Source organism: Microplitis mediator, chromosome 5 (genome assembly GCF_029852145.1).
Source record: "Microplitis mediator isolate UGA2020A chromosome 5, iyMicMedi2.1, whole genome shotgun sequence".
Taxonomy (NCBI): Eukaryota; Metazoa; Arthropoda; class Insecta; order Hymenoptera; family Braconidae; genus Microplitis; species Microplitis mediator.
This window is the reverse complement of record NC_079973.1, coordinates 17,095,864-17,118,596: the sequence shown is the minus strand read 5'-3', so window position 1 is coordinate 17,118,596 and position 22,733 is coordinate 17,095,864. Positions and strand designations below refer to the sequence as shown.

At 29.4% G+C, this 22,733-nt stretch overlaps 1 protein-coding gene across 2 annotated transcripts in view; it reads left to right on the top strand.

Moving 5' to 3' along the window:
- Nucleotides 1-21,124: 21,124 nt before the first annotated feature.
- LOC130669046 (TOX high mobility group box family member 3-like) overlaps nt 21,125-22,733 on the top strand; it is a 123,438-nt gene continuing 121,829 nt past the window's right edge. For both annotated transcript variants that reach the window (XM_057471709.1, XM_057471710.1), the window contains exon 1: nt 21,125-21,677. The gene's annotated coding sequence lies outside the window, so the exon portion shown is untranslated. The remainder of the gene's footprint in view (nt 21,678-22,733) is intronic.

Genomic DNA, 22,733 nt, shown 5'->3' with positions numbered 1-22,733 from the left:
GGAGTAATTCGGAGAAAGATACATTAATTTGAATTAATTTTTAATTTGTCTGGGTATTTTTTAAAAAATCGTTTTATTTTTCCGAGGAACTGATAATTTTAATAACCTCAAAACCTAAAATTTTAAAGTGACAGTTTTTTGAAAGCCGCCATGTTTCTCTTGGATCTCTAGTAAAACTGGCCAGTTACTTGACAAAAAATAGAGATTCCACTGGCCAGTTTCTGGTTTAAGTCTAGTAAAACTGGCCAGTTACTAGACAAAAACTCGATTTCATTTCTACTAGGGTATTAAAACGTTCATTACGTATTACTGACGATTCAAATTTCGACTCGGGTTTGTTGAGTAAATTATTAGAAAACAATGGATTGAAAAAAATTTTTGTTGGACGTGAATTGGTCTGTTTGCATAGGGATGTAGGAGAGAAGGGGCAAAGTGGGCCCCTCAAAATTTTCTATACGGCAATAAATTCGGACGGATAATAACGTTATATCGAAATTTCTTATATAATGAGGGCTAAAATAAACCACCTAAACTGTTCATTACATATAATTTATTAAGAAAGTTAAAGATAATAAAATTACGTTTTAAAGTTATATCGCAGCAGACTATTAAAATTACTTTTATATTATTACCCGAGTAAAATTGAAACTCATAGGTGGCCAGCCCGTAGCTAACAGATTTGAGTCATACCTCATCACTGCCTAATAGAATTGGCCAGTCATAACCTCACTATGTAACGCCATCTTAGCCGATGGCAGACTGATCAGAACAAGTCAGTGGATAGATTCAAACATATCCAATAGCTAGGTTAAAACAATGAGGTAGTGAGTGTGCAATTATAAATAGCTAATCACTAACTCATAAATATGAGCTAATGACAAGATATGAAAAGTAGCCAGTGGCTAGCTAAAAAATATGAGTTCATGATGACTCGAAAATTGAAAAAAAAAAAAAAAAAAAAAAAAATTTTATAAGATACTGGTGAGGTGAAATTTATTTTTTAAGCAGCTCCACCCTCGTAGATTTGAATCACGGTGGAAACACCGTGGAAGTGTAAACACCATGGATCCACCGTGGTTACACGGTGGGTTTGTTCCATTTCACCACCGGGTATACACAGTGTATCCACTGTGATTGCGCGGTGTACCCACCGTGATTCCACGGTGGCTTGACCACTGTGTATACACGGTGTTTCCACTGTAATTACGCGGTGTATCCACAGTGGTTCCATAGTGGCTTCGTGCTATTTCACCACCGTGGTTCCACGGTGTATTCACCGCGTAATCACAGTGGAAACACCGTGTATACACGGTGGTCAAGCCACCGTGGAATCACGGTGGATACACTGCGTAATCACAGTGGTAAAATGGAACAAACCCACCGTGTTTCCACCGTGATTCAAATCTGCGAGGGCATCTATAACTAATAATTACTGGACACCCATTAGATACTGGTGAGTTACATTTATAGCTTTATGCAGCGCCGTCTGTAACTATTAACGATGAGATTACCATGAGATATGGGTGAGGTGAATTTTATTTTTTATATAGCTCCATCTGTAGCTAATGTTAATTAGACAACCATGAGATGCTGATGAGTTGCAGTCATATTTTTATGTAGCGCCACCTGTAACTATTAGCGACGAGATAGCTATGAGATGCTGATGGAGTAAATTTCATTTTTTGTACAGCTCCATCTGTAACCAATTTTCGTTGGATAACCATGAGATACTGGTGAGTTCTAGTTATATTTTTATGTAGCGTCGTCTATACTTATTTGAGGTTAGGTTGATTTATCGTTATTTATTGAGTTGATGCTTATTAGGCTGAGTATAAGTTGGTTACAATATTATTTTACCTTCTAAATAATGGATCGTAAAATTTCGTGTGATTAAAAAAATTTTTTGTCCCAAAAAGGTTTTTTTCGCCCCCAGAAAATTTTCATTTTCATTTCATCATGCAAAATTTTTCTCAGGACAAGTAAAAATTTTCAGGAGTCTAAAAATTATTTACAGTGCAGTGGTGTGATAGTAGCAAAAGAAAATATTAAAACTGGAACAAAAACTGTCGAAGACATTTATCAGAGCATTTTAATTAAATACAAGTTATGAAATTCAATGTAATTAGGAAGAAAAAAATTTTCTTTTAAATTTCACAATTATAAAATGAAATGTTTTAGTGTCGGAAAATGGTTTCGCAGTTTTTTCTAATTTATATAATTAAAAGTAATTATAAAAGCGCTTTGCTTTATTAAAATTAAAGTCTTAAAAAAAAAATCTGAGCGTCGGTTGGCCAGCCCCAAAACTTCCCGCTGTTTTCGGGCTCAGGGAGCTCGAAAACATTTGTGTGAATATATTTTCGAGCTCGAAAATCCTATTGCATGCAATTGTTTTTTTATGAGCTTTTCAAGCTCTAACAAGTAATGTTCTATGCTAAAGTTTGAAAATTTAAGAATCGAAAATCATTAATGAAGAACGGTTTTTAAATTTTAATTCCCGATTATGTTCAATAAAATAAACGTATTGAGGCAGATATCATTGTTAGTGATCAAAATCAAGATTTTAATGAGTTTTGACTTAGGTCAGAGCAATAATATATGGAATATCCGAGAAAACTATTAAAAACTGTGTTTTATCAATTTTTTTGTTGATAATATAATTTAAACTAAATAACAAGTCAGATGACATTATATGATGATCAAAAGAGACTGTAAAGAGGAAAAGTTTGTATAACTTCAGACACATTTTAGTACATTATATTAAGATTTATCCGGAAAAAACAACATAAAATATTATTTTTTTGACTTTTCAACGCTGATAGCTTTTGAACTAATTAACCGATTTTGACGTTTGAGGTGGCAATCGGCGGGTTTTACTGAATTCTAGAGCTGATCAAAATTTGGAATCGATCGGGTCAGTCATTTCGGAAATATTTTATAAAAACCGTTTTTTACCATTTCTTTCTACCGCGATATCTCTTGAACGTATTATCCGATTGAGATGGCTAAGGCGGAAATCGACGCGATTCATCAAGTTCTAGAGCTGATTAGATTTTGAAGTCGATCCAAAAAGCTCTTTCGATTGCCGCCTTAACCATCCAAATCGATTCATTAGTTAAAAAGTTACAAAGAGTTTACATACATATACACACACACACATACACATACATACATACAGACACTCGGACATCATTCTGAAAATAGTCAGAATAGCTTCTTAGGACCTCAAAACGTCGACATTTGATGAAAACTCGATTTTCGAAAATCGGGGTGAAAACAATAACTTCCTGAATTTTTTAAAATTTATAATTTTCTTAGCAGGAAGTTAAAAAATGAATGAGAACAAAGAGTATAGTACCAGGACATAAACTATTGAAAGTCATCCTAATTAAAAAAGCTTTCTAACTTGGATAATGTAGGTCAGTATAAAAGGTCAAGGTAAATAGAAATGAGTTGAATTCATTGAAAATTCAGCATTTTTTTTTTTTTTTTTTTTGTGGCATTATCTTTGCTAACAATAAATTTTTTTCCAAGGAATCTAAATTTAAGAATATTTAAAACATAAATCAGAAAACATGGTCGTGTCTCGCGCCAAGTATGCATCGAACAGTATGAGAGCGTGAAAACTTTGATCGTGTAGCTATACTCGAACCAACTATCAATTTAACGAGATTTCAATAAAAATTTAATAATATGCCTTATATCTTAATTGTCAGTTGAATTCAAATTTTATTTTGTCATCTGGTAAGTAGAAGAAAAAAAATACACAGATCTATTTTTGTTTTATTTCTTAAATTGACCTAGATCTAAATCATTCTTTTCACGGACTCTTTTAAATTTTACTTGATAGAAATAATTTTTATATTAGTATTAATACTAATTTAGTATTAATTTATAAATAATGCGGATAAACTTGACGACTCAGTACCAGCTTAAATAAGTCATAAATGATTAGTACTGACTTGCCAAAACCATTCGTATTATTTTTTAATTTAATATTTCATTTAATATTGTATGAAAATTACATTTAAGAGATACAGAAAAAATTTTTAACTTTTCGTTAAATTTTATTGACCGAAAAATGAATAAACATCAATTTTCATGTGCCACAGGTACTTGGTAATTATTTTTATTTCAATGATTTTTAATACTGCGATGGATGCATACTTGGCGTACTTTTTTACAGATCAAATCTGTTTTTTGGCTGATTTTTATTAATGCCCGCTTTATTTATGTATTAATTGTGTTATTTTATGTTTTGATATTGATATTAGTGCTGTGTAAACTTCCGTGTACAAATGTGTAAACGTTTATAAATATATGTATATACTGGCTAAGAACCCTAAAAGTCAAACACATACAGGTGTACAATAAATTCCGAGTTTGTCGTCGTTACGTCGTAATACCAAACGTAAATACAGTTTGTTTATTCAATTGAGTTTATCCGCTCAAGCAAATAATACAATTATTTTTTATTTTTTGTGTTATTATTTCATTTTGCTAAAGTTTTATTTATACTTAATTTAGTTAGTTGGTGTTGTCAATTTATATATTTTTATTAACAAACATACATTTGGTTTATTTATTTTTATTTTTTTTTAATTCAGTAAATTAAAATTATTATTATTATTATTTAACGACAAAAGTAAACAGTATACACACAAAAAAAGGAATTCTTGGGTCAAGAAGAAAATCGTTTCCAAAAATAAATTCTTAAATTAAAATATCCTCTTTTCTTGTTTGAAAAAATTTTCTCTTGGTAAAAAATTTTTTTTTTTTTAATTAGAGTATATAAAGCTCTTCAATAAAGAAATTCAATTTTGATTTAAAAATATAAATTTTTGCTTTAAATGTTTTTAGTTTCTCCGAACAAGAAAACAACTTGGTTGGCTCAAGAAAATTTAGCTCTTGGTTTTAGAAGATACCAACTCATTCTAAAAACATCGTTCTCTCGAATGTAGTCGATATCGATTCATTTCGATACATCGAGTTTTTAAACGGAGGCACATTTAACTTACTCCAAGTAAAAATTAATTTATTTAAAGATTTGATAACATTTAGTTCAAAATAAATGTAGACTTCATCTTAGAACGATTAATTTTAGATTTAAAAAATAAAAAACTCATTTTAAAACTAAATTATACATCAATGTAAATAAAAAATACTTTTATTTTAAAATATAATAAATAAGTTCAATTTCAAATTAATTGTTTTTATTAAAAATTCAATTCTCAGAATATATACAATTAATTATCAAAATAAATTTTGATTCTTTATTACAATAAGAAATTTTTTTTGTTTATGAAAATAAATTAAAGGTTATGTTATTTATCCTGGCTTCATTGACACTATGAACTGCATGATACCACACTAAAAAGGAAACAATTTTATATGAACTTAGGATTAGAAATGAAAACAAACTTGATTATCTGATATATGATTAAAAACAGCATAAATAAAAATTAACTTACTTTTTTCGCGATTGAAACGACACCCTTTAACTTAACTTAAATCAGGAAATAACACCAGATATAATGACTAATAACTACAATAACTCACATTTTTACCGAACACTTCAATTCAAAACAATTTATGTATATGAATTAGTTAATTGTATAATTAATAAACTAATACTATTAGAATATTGGTGTGTAATATATAATTGCACATATACGGCGCCAGCGCTGAACAGACTCGTTTCATTTTTTTGGGATCTTCGGGCGTCTACGTGTATACACAAAGTAGTGTCCGAAGTAGAGAAGCTGCATAGACCCGAGTGCTCCTGTTATCCGAATGCTGCTATGGAAAAAAACCAAGAGCTTGATTTTCTTGACTTGAATTTTTTTTATTTTTGTTTCAAGCAATAGCCACTAGTTGGTTTAAGAAATCTGACTCCTTACGTAGAGAAGTTAAATTTCATAGAATAAAATATTCAATATACATGAATGAAGAAATTCAAAATATTAATTCAAAAAACAATTTACTTTCTTAAAATATTTTTTCTTTTTGAACTAAAATCATATATTTTTAACTTAAAACTTTAACCCATTTGAGTCGAAAAAATAACTTTTTGAATCAAAATAATCAAAATTAAGAAAAAATTTTCTTCAACCAAGATTTATTCCATTTTCCTAAATATTCTCTTGACTCAAGATAATTCTCTTTGAACCAAGATAACCTTTCGGTCAGTGTACAAGTATGAAAGATTTTTCACGAGAAAAGGGAGTGAAAGGGAGAGGGAAAATTTGATTACAAAACCATGGCGACAACTAATTGACTTTACCCTCAATTTTTTAACTTCGCTATCTGTGAGCCTGGAAAATTTATATAAATATGTTTTTGGTTCAATAGCTTTTTTTTTATAAAAAAATATAACAGTTTCTATAAAACAACAATACATTCTTACAATATTAAACAGAAAAACTATGTTGTTTCAAATAACTTTTATTTCACTAAACTGAACGAAAATTGTTGTTCTTTCAATCACGATATTGTAGCAAAACATTGTAGTAGAGAACTAAAATAAATGGTAACTGGGACTATATACATAATACTGACAACTAAATATAGTAGTAAACATTGATGACTGCAGTTGGCGTTACTACACGGGGTTTAGGTTATTCCAGGTTGAAGTTGGTATTTCTTTACTCCATCTTGTAGTAAACCTCAACTACAGCTGCTACTGTTTTATTGTAGCAAACTACAATTTTTTAACTTCCCGCTAAGAAAATTGAAAATTTTCAAAAATTCGAGAAGTTATTGGTTTCGGTCCGATTTGCAAAAACCGAATTTCTATCAGATTTTGACGTTTTGAGGTTCTAGGAAGCTATCCTGACTAATTTCACGATGATGTCCGAGTGTACGTATGTATATATGTAAATATTTGTAACTCTTGAACGGATCAACCGATTTTGATCATTGAGGTGTCATTCGACGCGGCTTGTTAATACCTTGAAGCCGTAAAAATTTGAACTCAATCGGTAGGGTGCGTTCAGAGATATTTCAAAAATAAAATTTTTTCAAAAATGTTTTATTTGGATAACTTTTAATTTGCTCGATGGATTGATTCCAGACTCTAATCAGCTCTAAAACTCTATAAGCCGCGTCGAATGCCACCCCAAACATCAAAATCGGTTCATTCGTTCAAGAGAAACCGTTGACGAAAGAATTCAAAAAACATTTTTTTTTTAGTTTTTTTGAAATTTCTCAAAAATGGCTAGATAAATCAATTTTAAAATTTGATCAGCTTTAGAACTTGATAAAACACGTCGATTGCTGCCTCAATCGTCTTAATCGGCCCATTCGTTTACGAGATATCGTTGATTAAAAAAATAGTGAAAAACGTTTTTTTCCAGATGTCTACAGAAAAATTGAATCATTCGATTTTAAAATCTAATCAGCTCTAGAACTTAATAAAACGCGTCGATTGCCGCCTCAATCGTCTTAATCGGCCCATTCGTTTACGAGATATCGTTGATTAAAAAAATAGTGAAAAACGTTTTTTTTCGGATATCTACAAAAAAATTGAATCATTCGATTTCAAAATTTAATCAGCTCTAGAACTTAATAAAACGCGTCAATTGCCGCCTCAACCATCAAAATCGGTTAATTCATTCGCGAGATATCGTGGGAGAAAGAAATGGTAAAAAATGTTTTTTTAGAAAACAATGGCATACCAAAGTATTTTCGAGCTCGAAGAGCGGGAAGTTTTGGGGCTGGCCCGCAGGATTAACCGATAGACCGATTTTTTTTTCCGTATGACAATTGTTTTCTTTGTTCTTAAAATTAGTATAGAACTGATGCCTATTTTCTGAGCAAAAGTAATCGGTAAAAGAAATCAGGACAAAATTAGCAGCTTTAAGCAAACGTGCTAATAAATATTGTAACGAATGTGAAACTGATCTTTTAAAATATCTGAATAACTAGAAAACACATGCTTTTTTTTCTTGTTTTATAGAAACGCGACTAGAACTGGGAATGTTCCCAATTCGGTTATTAGCTGGAGGGAAGTCTGTCTAAGGGCTCTGAACGATTGGTCGTTTTGTAAGGGGTTCCCGAGATTCCTGGGCCTTTGATCAGAGACTGGATATTTCTTTTGGTTTAAGTGAGCTCAGCTCAAATCAAAAGTTTGAATTCTTAGGACTTATCATTGGTCAACAGTATCCTGGCTGGAGCTTTGGGATCCATCCGGAGTTGACATAGTCAACATTTTTCTCAAGTAGTGCACGACTTCTAGGAAATAGTTGGATACCCTAGAGAGTTTCCGAGGAACTTTTAGGGGGAGAAAATTGAAATTCGTTGCAACGTGTATTATTCAGTATTATTGGTATGTTAGCTCGAGATGACATATCGGAGAATGGTCTGGATGAATCGAACGGCAGGACATGAGCATGTAAGATCAAAAAGTACTAAATTGATCACACTGAAAGTTTATAAATTAACAACTGATAAATAATAAGATGTAGCGATGAAATATGTTTAAATATGAAATTTAATAAAATGTTAGAGATACTCGTTTTGTTTTTTTATTATGTGCAGATAATATTTCCCATTTCATTGCGTGGGGAAGGAGAGAAGGAGTCCATTCCTAGTCCTTCAAGGAGGAGAGGAAGGAGTTCCTGTTCCCATCCCGAACCTGTTCCCATTCCCATTGAAGATCCATTTAATCAAGAGGAAGGTTACATTTTTAATTTTATTTATTTTGATTTGCTTAATAGGAAAATAGAGTCACGTACATCAATTAACTTCTCAGCAGAATATTTTTCAACTGGGGAACCTAGCTTTGGTACATCTATATTGGCCCAGGCTTGACTCAAGATTGAGGGTACTCAGTCCTGGCCGTTACAATGATTACCCGGGCTTGGGCCAAGACTGGGTAACCTAGCCTTGGCCGTCCAATGGCAACCCAGACTTGGGACAAGGTACAATTACCCAAGTTTGGCTATACCTATGGTTTAATAAGTAGATCATATAAATGTATCAGTTCAACATTAGTAGGTTCGTCCAGTAGCTATCGTTCGGACCCAGCAGAATTTTCACCGAGTTTTTTTCACATCATATTTACCTCCCTTAGATAGTTTAAACGTTAATGATCATAAATTCTACGAGATTAATAATAATAAAAAATTTTTTTACTGGGGGCAGAGGCAGCCGATCAGTTCATGTGTGGCTCGGGCGATCACCAAAGTTAAGCAGCACCGAGCGCGGTTGCTGTTTGGCTGGGTGACCGCTTAGCCATGCATTGAGCTTGATCGGACGTCTCTGTGCGCTAGGCGCGGACTGAAGAGCCAGTGATCGGTAAAATGGGCATTTTATCGATCACTGGAACTTCACCTGCTCTGAAAAATGACAGCTGTACTGGCAAAAGGTTTTCTCTGTGGTTTCCCTTTGCCGCTATACTCCCACGGCAAAAAGGTGGCGTATAGGGCATCACGTAATGATGCAGTACAGAAGCACAAGTCGGTCCACAGCCGCATGAAAAAAGGGAGGGAATAGAAAAAGGTGGCAATTGCGATTAAAGGCAAGAAGTGTAAAAGGCATAAATTTGCTATACACTGTTAACAATAATAAAAAAAAAATAATAATAATAATAATAAAATTTTTTTTAAATTAAATTTATTTGTTTCCTCGATGCATGGGCAAGGTCTGGCAAAAAAGTCAGGGCCAGGTCTGGCAACGAAGCATGGGCTAGGACTGGCAACCAAGCATGGGCCAGGTCTAGCAACCAGGTCTGGCCCAATGTTATCATTCCAGAGTCCTACCAAGGCTGGGCCAAGGTTTTACATACTTGGGCCAAGCCTGGGCCCGTCGTACTTTCCTCTCTGGGTTACTAAAATTATTTCGTTTGAATCAATACAGATTCTAATGTTTTGTTTGTCATTTTCCCTACGATTTAAATTATAGTTAATATTATTATTTACTTTTAATTAAAATAAAGATTCGAAATTATAATAAATGAATTTGTATAACTCATGAAATACTTAGAAGGTATATATTAATAGTTATTCTAACGAGTACTTTCTTATCAGTATAACGCGTATAATTATAATCAATTAATTAATTATCAAGTTGTAATAACATTATCATATGAAACATCTCACTATTGAATATAATTGAGATGTAAATCAATCCCAACGAACTCGGTAGCCAGGACACACATGAATTTCATTGAAAACCTCTGCATAAATTCCGGGCTAACGAGTATTTGCGTCGCTCTGCGATTTAGAAACACGCCGCCAATTACATCCAATCAATTTACCACGAGAATTTTAAAGAAATAAAAATAAAGCTTACTGAATTAAAAAAAAAAAAAAAATTACCTATAATTCGAGTAAATATGTCTTTTTCATTATCTTTACACATTTTATAAATGTTTCACTTATATTTATAAATTATAGCCCGTAATTATGGTAATTACTTAAAGTATCATTAAAGTGTTGTTTTTTTTAAATATCTAAAATGCTATGAGTTTTCAAAACTAATAAAAATATAATGTGAAAAATACATTAAAGATATAAACAGGTATTATCAGCATACTGTAAGGCATTTACTCGCTATCTCAAGGAGAGGGTTATATACCTGAGAGGATTGTTATCTCTCCATTGCAATCGACACTTTTCCCATCCTCTATACTATACACTGTCTACTTTTTTTCTCTTTTTTATTTCTCAAGGTCAAAGTACTTTCACAAACTCAAAGAAAAAATTAAAAATAAAATTTTTAACAAAAATTACTTTGTTAAAATTATTATATAATCCAAGATTTTTAAATTTACATTAACCCTGATCTCGAGACATTGATTGACAGCAGTGAAGTGACTTTTAAGCAGATTAACACTAAAAAAAATATATTTATATTTTGAAAAAGACACTTTTAAGACTTGAAACTGCTTGAATGGTTTATCGAGTCGCGCAATTAAGATCAGGTAATCTCTGAAGTCCAACCAATTAAGATAATTTATCTATTTTTTAATTCACGATGCACGCATCAGTAAACACTGCAAGAGTTGATTGGCTTGATTTGAATGGAGTACATTAGCAATGTATTAAATAATAAATAGATCGACTAAATAAAATGATTAAATGGTATTGCAAATAAATTATTTACAAAAACATTACAATAAAATCTATCATATCTTTTGTGTTACATTGAATTAAATTAATAAAAAGAGACCGACATCAATTTTAATAATCCAATGAGTTAAACACCCTCTTAAAAATATATTGTATGTTATTATGATACATCTTTTACTTATGACTAACTTTAATTACAATGCGTAATATTAATCCCCTACTACAGACTATAACTTTATGAAAACATCGTTACATATTTTTCATCGTAAAATTAGTAATTAGAGTCATGTTATGTATTGTCTCATGCACACTCAATTAATGTCTTGTTATAACTATATTATTACTATTAAATATCTCTAATTTATTTCAATGAATCCGGGAAAAAAAATAAAAATAAATTATTTTAACGAATAAAAAATAGTAGTTTATCTATCGAGTGCGAGCGTCTTAGACTCGATTGTACTAGATAACTACATTAGTTTTTGTGACAGATATTTGAAATTTACTACATTTAGTGCCTATAAATGGCAGATTATAAATCCGCGTTTATTTATTTGGTAAGATTGTTTTGAGTATTTGTTGAAAATTAGAGAGAAGTCGGTAAGTGGACGAATTAAAATGATGATAAATTTTGTCACAAGATGGCTCGTTAAATTACTTCGATATTTTTTGGTCGTTTGCTATCGCACATGTAACCAAAAAATATTTTTTGATCCGATGATGACGTTACTATTAGAACGATTAGGTATCTTTTTTACCAGCTGTATCTTATCTAATATTATTAGCTGCCGGCTATAGGCGCTAAATGTCGTAGATTTCAAGTGTCTGTCACAAAAAATTTATTCTATATTGCACACCTCAATCGAGAAAGCGTTGAGTGTGCTTTACTGTCACTCTCTCGCTCTCGGCCCTTTCACTGACTTTAAATCCTCTTTACTTTCTTTATAGTACACCAAAGTTGTTAATGATATATACCATTTTAAAGGAAATTTATTAAGGAATATTTTTCAATGCAATTCTTATTTTATTCATGATGTGATTAATTTTTAAAAAATGATTTAGTCTGAAGCCCTCAGTGCGTCAATTGTAGTGTTGTTGTAGTGGACTCGTCTAAACACGATAACTTTCGAAAAACAAGACTTATCGACTTAGTTTTTTTTTATTATCATTGTATTATTTATTACAAGAACCCTTATGAAAATTACTATCTGAATCCTTTTTGTTTTGGTGTAATTAATAAAAAACGTGAAAACTGATTATTCGTAAAAAATTTAGCTGCTATTTTTACTGTTGTTATTATTTTTTCCATTGCTTCTCTTTATCAACTACTGGTGGCAGCACTAGCATATCAATATGTTTGAAAAAAAAAGCGACATCTAAGACAAAAGGCGGGATATTTAGAAAAAAATGTTAGTAAAAAAATATTAAACTGAAAATAAGAAATAAAAAAATCAAATTGATAATTTGTAAGTTGACTAAAAGTTCATAATAAAAAAAAATACATTAATATTATATAATAAAAGTAATGATTAAAAATAAATTGAGCGGTTGAGGTATGCACTTTTGGATTTTCCAACATTTTTTTTTATTTATTAATAAATTGATTTTATTTACTTCTATTATGAAATATTGTTTTTCTACAGTAGATGTGTTTTTTTTTATTAATTAAAAAAAAAAAAAAAAGAATTATTATTATTGATAATATTATAAAAGAAAATATTGGTTGAGATATTACAGTTGGATAGTTTATGAACGCAAAAATGAAAACAAATTCAGTGTGGTGGAAACGTATAAAAGTATTGCCCAGAAAGTAAATGAATGAATAAAGAGTAACTGAGAGAATGTGATAATAAAATAACTAAAGAAAGAGAAAGAGGTCGGAGGGTTGAAGAGCCGGAGGAAAAGGAACATGAGGGGTGGAAACCACGATACAAGGGATTTAATATGGAACCCGAGGAAATTGGATTTAAATAAATTTGAATACTTCTAAAATTAGAGCCCTCCCATGACGTCCACGTGGATACGTAATAACGTTGAGTTACCCCGTTATATATGTATATATAATTTTATCTCTTCTTTTTCCTCATATTCTTCATACTTCTCCTCTATCTTTACCTGCTTCACATCTTCTCATCTTGATCTCCTTCATCCCCACCAATTCATTATTATTTAAAATCTCTTATTCTCTCCTACTCTACCATATTCTCTTCGTGTCCTACTTATTTTCTCATAAAACAACGATAAACTTTCTTATTATCAAATATTTACATTAATAATAAATTTTTTTATTAATTCTTAATTAAATTTATCAATTCAATTTAATACTATTTCTTATCACTAAAAAGCTTTCAATTTGATTTCATAATTTATCTTTCTAATATACAGATTAGATAATGATACATATTTAATAAGGATACGGCGACTAAAATATTAATGAAATAAATTTAAATATTCTTAAAATATATAGTGATAAAAGATTTTATCACAAATATTAGCAAATAACATTAATGAAGTTTGTATACAAACTATAGTGCAACAAAACTTGCACCACGTAAGTATAAGTAAAGATATATATATATACAAGTTTTAAAATTAGTTGCCGTGAGCTGTTGACTATATAGTGTGTAGGGTAAAATATATGTACCCTCTAGATGAAAAGTTGTTTGAAATTTTTTTTTCTTTGCCTTTACTTTTATTTCTTTCTTGAGAGTTCACTTTACTCGTTGGATTAGCAGAGTATAGAACCGACATTAATTATCAAACACGACTAATCCTCTTGGCCAATCTATTCTCACTTTATTTTTTTTATTCGCTCTCTTACCCCTTTTTACGCGTGTTATCCAAAGGGTTTCGGCTCAGTATTTTATTTTTATTTTTATTACCCTAATATTACCGGAAAACTTGTTATCCGGGTTAACATAATTGGTGTAGACGTAATTCATGTCATCTTAATATATTTATATAAAGCAGTATCATCATCTAAAACAGTAATGCTTAAGCGATAAGTTAATGAATCATATATATTTTATATTATCGCTTTATAAATCTGACGAAATTTAACTCGTTAATTATTGTATATAAATATCATGTTCTTTAAAGCTAACGTACATTTATTTTTATTTTATTTTCTTTTAGTCTATTTAAACATATCTCATTTTATCTTGGAAACTTGCCATAACTTTTTATTTTAAACTTATTTATTTTTTTTTTAATAAAACTAAAAGCTTATTTTATTTGTATTATTATTTTTAAATAATCTTATTGATTTTATTCGTGATGAAAAGACACAATACGGTTTTCTTCATTCAAAATTTCATTCAATTTTATTTTTTTTTATTGAAATAAAATAAATAAATCAATACAATCTGAAAAAGAGAAACAAAATTATCAACCTACAAAAAATTGCCTCCGTCATTTTTAACTTCCCGTTAAGAAAATTTTCAAAAAAAAAAGGAAGTTACTGGTTTTGGACCGATTTTCGAAAATTGAGTTCTCAACAGATCTCGATGATTCGAGGTCCTAATGTAGGTCCTTATATATTTCTCTATTTATAAATATTGGGTTTAATCTTATAATGTTTATAGATAATATATTTAAAACTATAACCTATGTTTTGACTTCAATAAGCTTTGGTACTACTGCAATATAAGCATACGTAATTTTACAATATTGAATAGGGTGATCTGCCAGAAGCATTGTGGATACCACCAAGCAGTATGGGCCTGACGGCCATACTGGCATAGACTCATACGCCATGATTATTGTGAATGTTACCATTCCCGTATGGTCAAATCATCTATACATACAATTTTTAAACGAATGGAAAAATCCTTGCTACCATACAGTATGGTGAAATCGACCATATAGCATAGTGGTATCCGCAAAAAATTTCTTTCCGTGTGATAGTAACCATTACCATCAGGTTATTAAGAATTACGATGTTGATAATAGTAGTAATTATTTAAGATAATAAAAGTTATAATTTCTGATTATCATAAATAATTTTAAATTTTACCATATGTTGGTAGTTACTACAATTCAGATTGTTTATTTAATAATTCAAATAACATTTTTTACCCTAAAATTCATTTTAAAAATTGTACGATAACTCGATAATAACATTTACCATAAAATTCTCTCCGTGTATCTATGTCAATAATCTATAACTTTTCAATGGATGATCCTATTTAGATGTTTAAGGTGGCTGTCGAAGGGGCTTATTAATTCCTACCCGGGTCAAAAATAAAACTTGGTTTAGACTTGGTTTACCAAATCGAAATTAGGAGCCGTTTTTCATAAGACAAACTTGACTTTTGTTTTATTTACGATGATATGAAATACATTTAGTTTTCGCCTTGGCTTAGACTTAACTGGTTTACTTAGTCACGATTTAAGACGAAAAAGTTGAAATCAAGTCGAAATTGACTTGGTTTAGACTTATTCGACTTAAAATGAAAGGCGAAAAAGTCAAAACTAAGGTGAAATAATTTTTATACATTAAGACGAAAGTAAAGCGGATAAATAACTTTTTTTCGGCTTGGTTCAGCAAGTCGAAAGTAAGGTGAATGACTATCGTGCTTGAAGTAAAGACGAATAAGTTGAAACTAAGATCAAAAAATACGAATCAGATGAAATAAATTTAAACTGAGACAAACGAAAAGTTCAAAAAGTTGAAAAAAATGTAATTTAAGTCGAAAAAGTCGAGATATGATCGAAAAATCGTCGGCAAATCGATAACTTTAAAAGAAAATAAGGTGAAGCGAGCCTGAATCAAGTTTTATTTTTGACCCGGGAAGGTGCTGTAAAAAATTGAGCTTGATCGATTCAGTATTTTGTGAGTTATTCGAGGTTCGAGGAAAAATGTTTTTTTCAAATAACTTCTAACTTACTCCATGGATTAATTCCAAAATCTAATCAGCTCTAAAAGCTCTATAAGTCGCATCGAATGCCGCCTCGTGAGGCCAGAATCGATTTAATTGTTCAAGAGGTATTGTTGTCGAAAGAATTTCAAAAAAGTGTTTTTTTTTTCTAATAAACTCAAAAGTCATAGATCTTATTGATTCTAATAAAGTTGTAGGGTTAAAGCTAAAAAACTGCGTCGAATATTTCGCTTAAAACACCAAAAGATCTGATAATTAGTTTGAAGGCTATCGGCGATGAAAAATTTGGAAAATTAAAATTTACTTCATATTTTTCGGATAATGTATATTATAATTCCTCATATAATGTTTCAAAACTCATACCGGCCCTTTGGCTTTACAGTGTTTGATGATCGCTAAATAAATTATTGCAATCGGTTGGTCAGTTTAAATAATACCATATCAAAAATATTTAAAACTCACTGTTTCTGACATTTTTTTCTGGGTGTTTCACATATTAACTGGCTAATTAATTCGAAGCTTACGTAACTCTTCATCTTGATTATTTCTGATTTAATTTTTGTCCAAAATCATTAAATTTACCAAGCATAAACGTGAGCACAGCTTCAATAAACAATCCATATTAATTTTTTTTAATTTCTCGAATTTTCGGAGATTATAACGAACCGTCACTTTTTCTAGCTCGAAGAGTTTAAAAATACTAATGTATTTAAAGGTATTGTGAAACTCAAATAGTATCGGCAATAATTTTTTTGAGCTCAAAAAACTCGAAAACAGCGGGAAGTTTCGAAGCTGGCCCACAGGGTCAACCGTCTTTGCGTTTTTCAGATTTTTGTATAACGATTTTTCTTTTCTGTGTAAAGAAGTTGCCAAATTATTTTATTCCAACAAACAACTCCATCTTCAAAAAACAAAATCATAGTAGAAATCCCTGGAAAAAAAAAAAAAATTATGAATTTGTTTAAGCAAAATTTTGAATAATTTATTAGAAAAAAAAATTTCAGCTGATTTCAGATTTACAAATTTTTTCACCCAAACAGCTCATCCTTAATACCGATTTTGTCCTCAGAAGTATTTTTTTATAAAAAATTACGGAATGCACATTTGGCCCCAGGTAGCCTATTGTACCCCCTCCCCCCTCGGATATTATAAAATGATATTTTAAAAATAATCATATTATGTATGATGTGTTGAATAGACCATATGGAGTAGACGTATTTGCATTCACTTGTCACAGTCTATAAAATATATCCATAGTTGTATATAAATTTTTTTCTTCCTAAATAATAACAATAAAAATAATAATAATTCAACTGATGTTTTATAAAAAAGGTCTATAAAGGACACGACCCCTCCGTCATGACTCGTAACAGTTGTCAATCTGACAATCAGGATAATCTCTCATGCCTGTCAAATTTATATCCACTTTTCAACGTCTTTCTTTCTCATCGTTTAACGACCCTTCACAATCAGATTAATAAATGTAATTTATATAAACTTTTAAAATAATTAATAATACACCGTAAGTCACTTCAGAATTCATAAATAATTCAATTAAATCATAAGAAGTTTTAATTTATTTTTAATTCATCAAGAATAATTAAACTCAAGACGAAATTACGTCAACTTTTAAAGTTAAAAAAAAATTTTAGTCTGTAACATTCCATAATTACTCATAATTATCATTAATTATACTAAAAAAATTTCATAGTTAAAAAAAAAAAAATTTATCAGTCATATCGTGGTTATTTAACTTTACATCATAATTATTAAATTACATGTTAAAAAAAAAGTAAATATGAATATATTATTCCATTGTCTTTCATGATAATTATTAAGTCTATTTATAACACATAGACGTCACTACCAATTACTTCAATTCACGTGCAAATTCAAAGGAAAAATTTATCAACTTTATCTTGATCATTTGATTTATCTATTTTGATTATAAAAAAAATACGTCGTAGTATCGTTTACGTATATATATAAATATAATATATATATAATATATATATATATAAATATAATATATATATATATATATACATTTTTTTTTAAATTAAATCTTTTTTATAACACAAGCATTATAAAAAAAAACTTGTATTTCGCTTATTAATTCATTTTATAAAAACGTTAATCAATAAAACTGATAGAAAGACAGCACAATAATTAGTTATTAATTATGATCAATGAAAATTACAATATATATACATGTATAGGGGAAGGGGGGACAAAAGGGGGTAGGGTAGGCAAAACGGGGTACCCTCAAAATTTGATAAAAAAAATTTTATATTTAAAATGGTTTTTAAACATTCCAAAATCATTTCTGTAAATATAATTAAACGTTACTTTGAATTTTTTTTGGTAAACTTTTTCAAAAATCAATTGTCAGTTGAAAAATATTAATGACGTTTGTTTTATGATAAAAACTATTAAAAATTTTTTTTCTTATTTTGTATCCAATAAACTTGTAAAATATAATTTTTCTTCCGGTAAATTACTTACAAAAAATTCAACTTAATCAAATTCGTTCAAAATCCAGAAATTTTTATTTTACCTTCTTTAGGGGGTACCCCACTTTGCCCGCAGAAATGAAAAATTTTTTTTTTCAACGGTAACTGAAAATTTCTTCTATTTACTTTGAATATCATTAAAAAAAAAGATTTAGCGTATTTGAGTCCTCGAAAACTTGGTATTTCCTTAAGTATCCCCTTTTGCCCCTCCCTCCCCTATATATATATATATATATATATTGTATATATACATATTAGGGTGATTCAAAAAACAAAAAAAAAATTTTTTTTTCTTCCAAACAGGTTCAAAAGTTTCGTTTAGATAAAAAAGACGCCTGTGAAAATTAGAGCTCTTAATATTAATATTAACATTGTCCGCATTGCACTTTTCTATTTCCCATAAGAATAACATGGAAAAAACTTTTTTTACGTCTTCTGATTTTTATAAGTAGCTTACGATGCGTCATAGGAATAATTGGCAGGCATATTTGTAGGGAATTGAATGCTCTACAAAAAAAGATTCTTATCATTTTTTGAGGAATCTATTTGTTCAAAAGTTATTTGAAGTTGAAGTTGAATTCATATTAAATTTTGAGATTTTCTTACTTTTCCGGCAAAACTATCAGACCAATTGCAAAATATCATTCGACCTTTTTTGTAGACAACTTTATTCCCTAGAAGTTTTTCTTATAAAGTTTTTTCGAATTCCGCATTGTTTTCTAGTTATTTTTATTTTAATGTCATGCTCATAAAAAAAATAGTCTTCTGATGGATTTTAAGAGCTTGACATTAAAATAAAAATAACTAGAAAACAATGCGGAATTCGAAAAAACTTGATTCAAAACAACTTCTAGGAATAAAATTGTCTACAAAAAAGGTTCAATGATATTTTGTAATAGGTCTGATAGTTTCGCCGGAAAAGTAAGAAAATCTCAAAATTTAATATGAATTCGACTTAAACCTCAAATAACGATAAGAATCTTTTTTTGTAGAGCATTCCATTCCCTACAAAAATAAGCCTGCCAATCATTCCTATGACGCATCGTTAGCTACTTGTAAAAATCAGAAGACGTAAAAAGAATTTTTTCCATGTTATTCTTATGGGAAATAGAAAAGTGCAATGCGGACAATGTTAATATTAATATTAAGAGCTCTAATTTTCACAGGCGTCTTTTTTATCTAAACGAAACTTTTGAACCTGTTTGGAAGAAAAAAAAAATTTTCTTTGTTTTTTGAATCACCCTAATATATATATATATATATATATATATATATATATATATATATATATATATATATATATATATATATATATATATATATATATATATATATATATTCATAACAAAGAAGATTAACTTATTAAAAAATATGAAGGGATTAGTTACAACTTTCTCATTTGTATCAATGAACTTCTAAACTAATACCCAATTTGTAGACCTATTTTAATATCGCTAATGATGATCTTTTATAATCACGATTTTTTTTCTATTTTCTCTGAAACTTTTTGTTCCAAACACAAAAAAATATTATATGGTTAAAAAAAAAAAACTAGTAAAATTTTTACTATAACTGATCTATGATATTTAACGTCAATGATAAATGTCTGCTCAAAAGCAAATACTGATGTCAGATAATGTAAAAAAACAAAATTAATTTAAAAAGAACCATGGGGTAAATTATTCAAATAATTGTCAGCTATATTTCTCAGACTGTCATAAATATCATATTATCTATTATATTTTTATATTCAACAAATTATTGATTTCCATTATAATGAAATGACATAATTTGCTTATTTAAAATTTATTTATCGGTTGCCTGTCCTTTGATTACTACCTAAGTATTTAGGTAGAAGGACCCGAAATTTAAAATGGCTAAGAAGTAAAATTTGTGGCCACTGCTTCATTTTTCGACATTTAATACTTTATTTTAATTAATAAAAACAAATTTAAGGAATTTCCATTGTAATAGTGGAACGATTCATGATCCAGAAGCAATGATTATTCAAGCTCAAATGATGCCGATTCATCAACCACCTGCTCAATTTGTTGAACCTACCGGTGAATTCGCACCGAAGAAAAAAAAAAAAATTTTTTTTTTTTTTATTCTAAGTAAATACTTTACTTAGATCTCCAACCCATGAAACAAATATTATTTACGGGTACAAGTCGATTAGCGTGTGTTAGCCATCATACAAAATGGACTAATGCCTTCGGCTTGTATATTTAAACTGTAATAATATTTTTGGGATTGGATAATAAAAATAAGCCCGGCGACGATTAAGTTCATCGCTGGACACGGAAGTGGGGTACAACCTGCCATGTCAAACTGTTCGTTCAGTGTCATTGCGTATTTTAAAAATTATTTTATTTTAATTTTTTAAGTGTCCAAAACTGGTCCTGAGGTGGTCAAAAACAGTACCTCTACCCTATTGTTACGCAATAAAAATTAAAAAAAGAAATCAAGTTTTAATTAAAAGATAAAACAAATAAAATGTTATGTTGTCATGTTTTATAGATACAGCATCAAATTTTCCTTCCATCCCACCAATACATTAATTTCTACCTCTCTGACGATTCATCCCCCACTTAAAACTATAAAATCCCCACCATAAAAATTATAAATCCCCACCATAGGTAAGTCTTGGACGCGTCCCTCCAGTCATTCCCGCGCCGACCGCCACGAGGAGCGCGCGTCGTTCAATTACGTTTATTCCAATACCACGAGCTCGTGTTGTAACATAACCACGTTTTACTCTCGCTTAAATAATTTTATCTTCATTCTTCATTACTCAATTTAAATAAACATTAAGTAACCGTACTACCATTATTTATTATTTTTATAATTTAATAATTATTATAAGTCAAGTATACTAAATTTAATAATTTTTAATATATTTACGTGTATCAATATATGCATATATATTTATTTAAAAAAAAAAATTAAAGTGAATTCAACATAAATTTTTATCAAATACACTATTGAGGATATTGAGGAAATAATAATTTATTTAAAAACAAGTGACTGTTGTGCAGTGCCACGCACGGATTAGCGTTATTTGAACGCACAAGTGATTAATATACTAAATACAAAAAAATTAATATAATAACTATTGGTTATTGGTTTTAATAATTAAATATTTAATTACTTTATGGTGACAGTGTAACGGTGCTAAACTGGATTCCATCTTATCAACGTACCCGGGTGAGCCGGTAAGTCTCGGAAATGACTTTTATTTATTTTTAAATTATTACGATTGATTGTGAAATATCAGTGTTTTTATCAAAGAAAAAACAAATTTAAAAAAAATTGTAGATTTGAATTGATAAGTTTTTTTTTTCAAATCAATTACTTTATTGATTTATTTATTTGACAATGAATTTATTCATAAGTTTTGTGAAAATAAATTAATGTCGTTTAGTTTAGTTATAAAATAGTCGCGTCAAATTTTGCGAATCCTGGCGCCATCTTCTGCAGTTCTAACGTAGTTTTCAATACGTAAGACAGATACAAATGGAAATGAAAATTTAAAAAGACCAATGGCCGGAGCATTGTTACTGCAATAATGAATTGAAGCCGAAAAGCTTTAAAATAATAAAAAAGTTTTTTCTATGGCTGTGGACTATTCAATTTTTTTTTTTACCGTCCGAAAAAGATCAGAAAATCGTGATGTTTGTTCAGTAAATCGTTTTATTTTGTTTGAACAGCTGCGAAAATTGTTGAGAATATTTTCTATTGTCGATATTAAATATTTCATTTCAAATTACTACGCATATTAAAATTTTTTTTTGTCTTGGAATTACATGGAAATTTAATTTTAATTTTGAATTATTAGTATTTTTAAAAATGCTATTAATTCGTCTTGGAATTTATACTTTTAAAATGTTTTACTTTTTTCAAATTACGTTGAGATGTTTATTCAAAGTGAAAAATTCTTTGTGTTTAATTACGACAGTGAAATCAGCAGATAACTGGCAATTTATTTATTTTCAAGCAAAAAATAAATATCAATCAAAAAAATTGAACCAATACCTGCGATAAATTTTTCTAATTCAGTATTTATTACTAGAAATTGATAATTGAAAGATAATTAATCATTCATTCCATCTAAATATATTTTAATAGGGCAAATAAACTAAACATAAATGAAGTCAAATTTTAGAATTAAAAAAATATTTCCTATTGTCAATTCAGACATTTAATTTACATTTCAAATTACTAGTCATTAACTTTATTGATTCGTCTATAATTTTTTTTTCTAAGTTTAA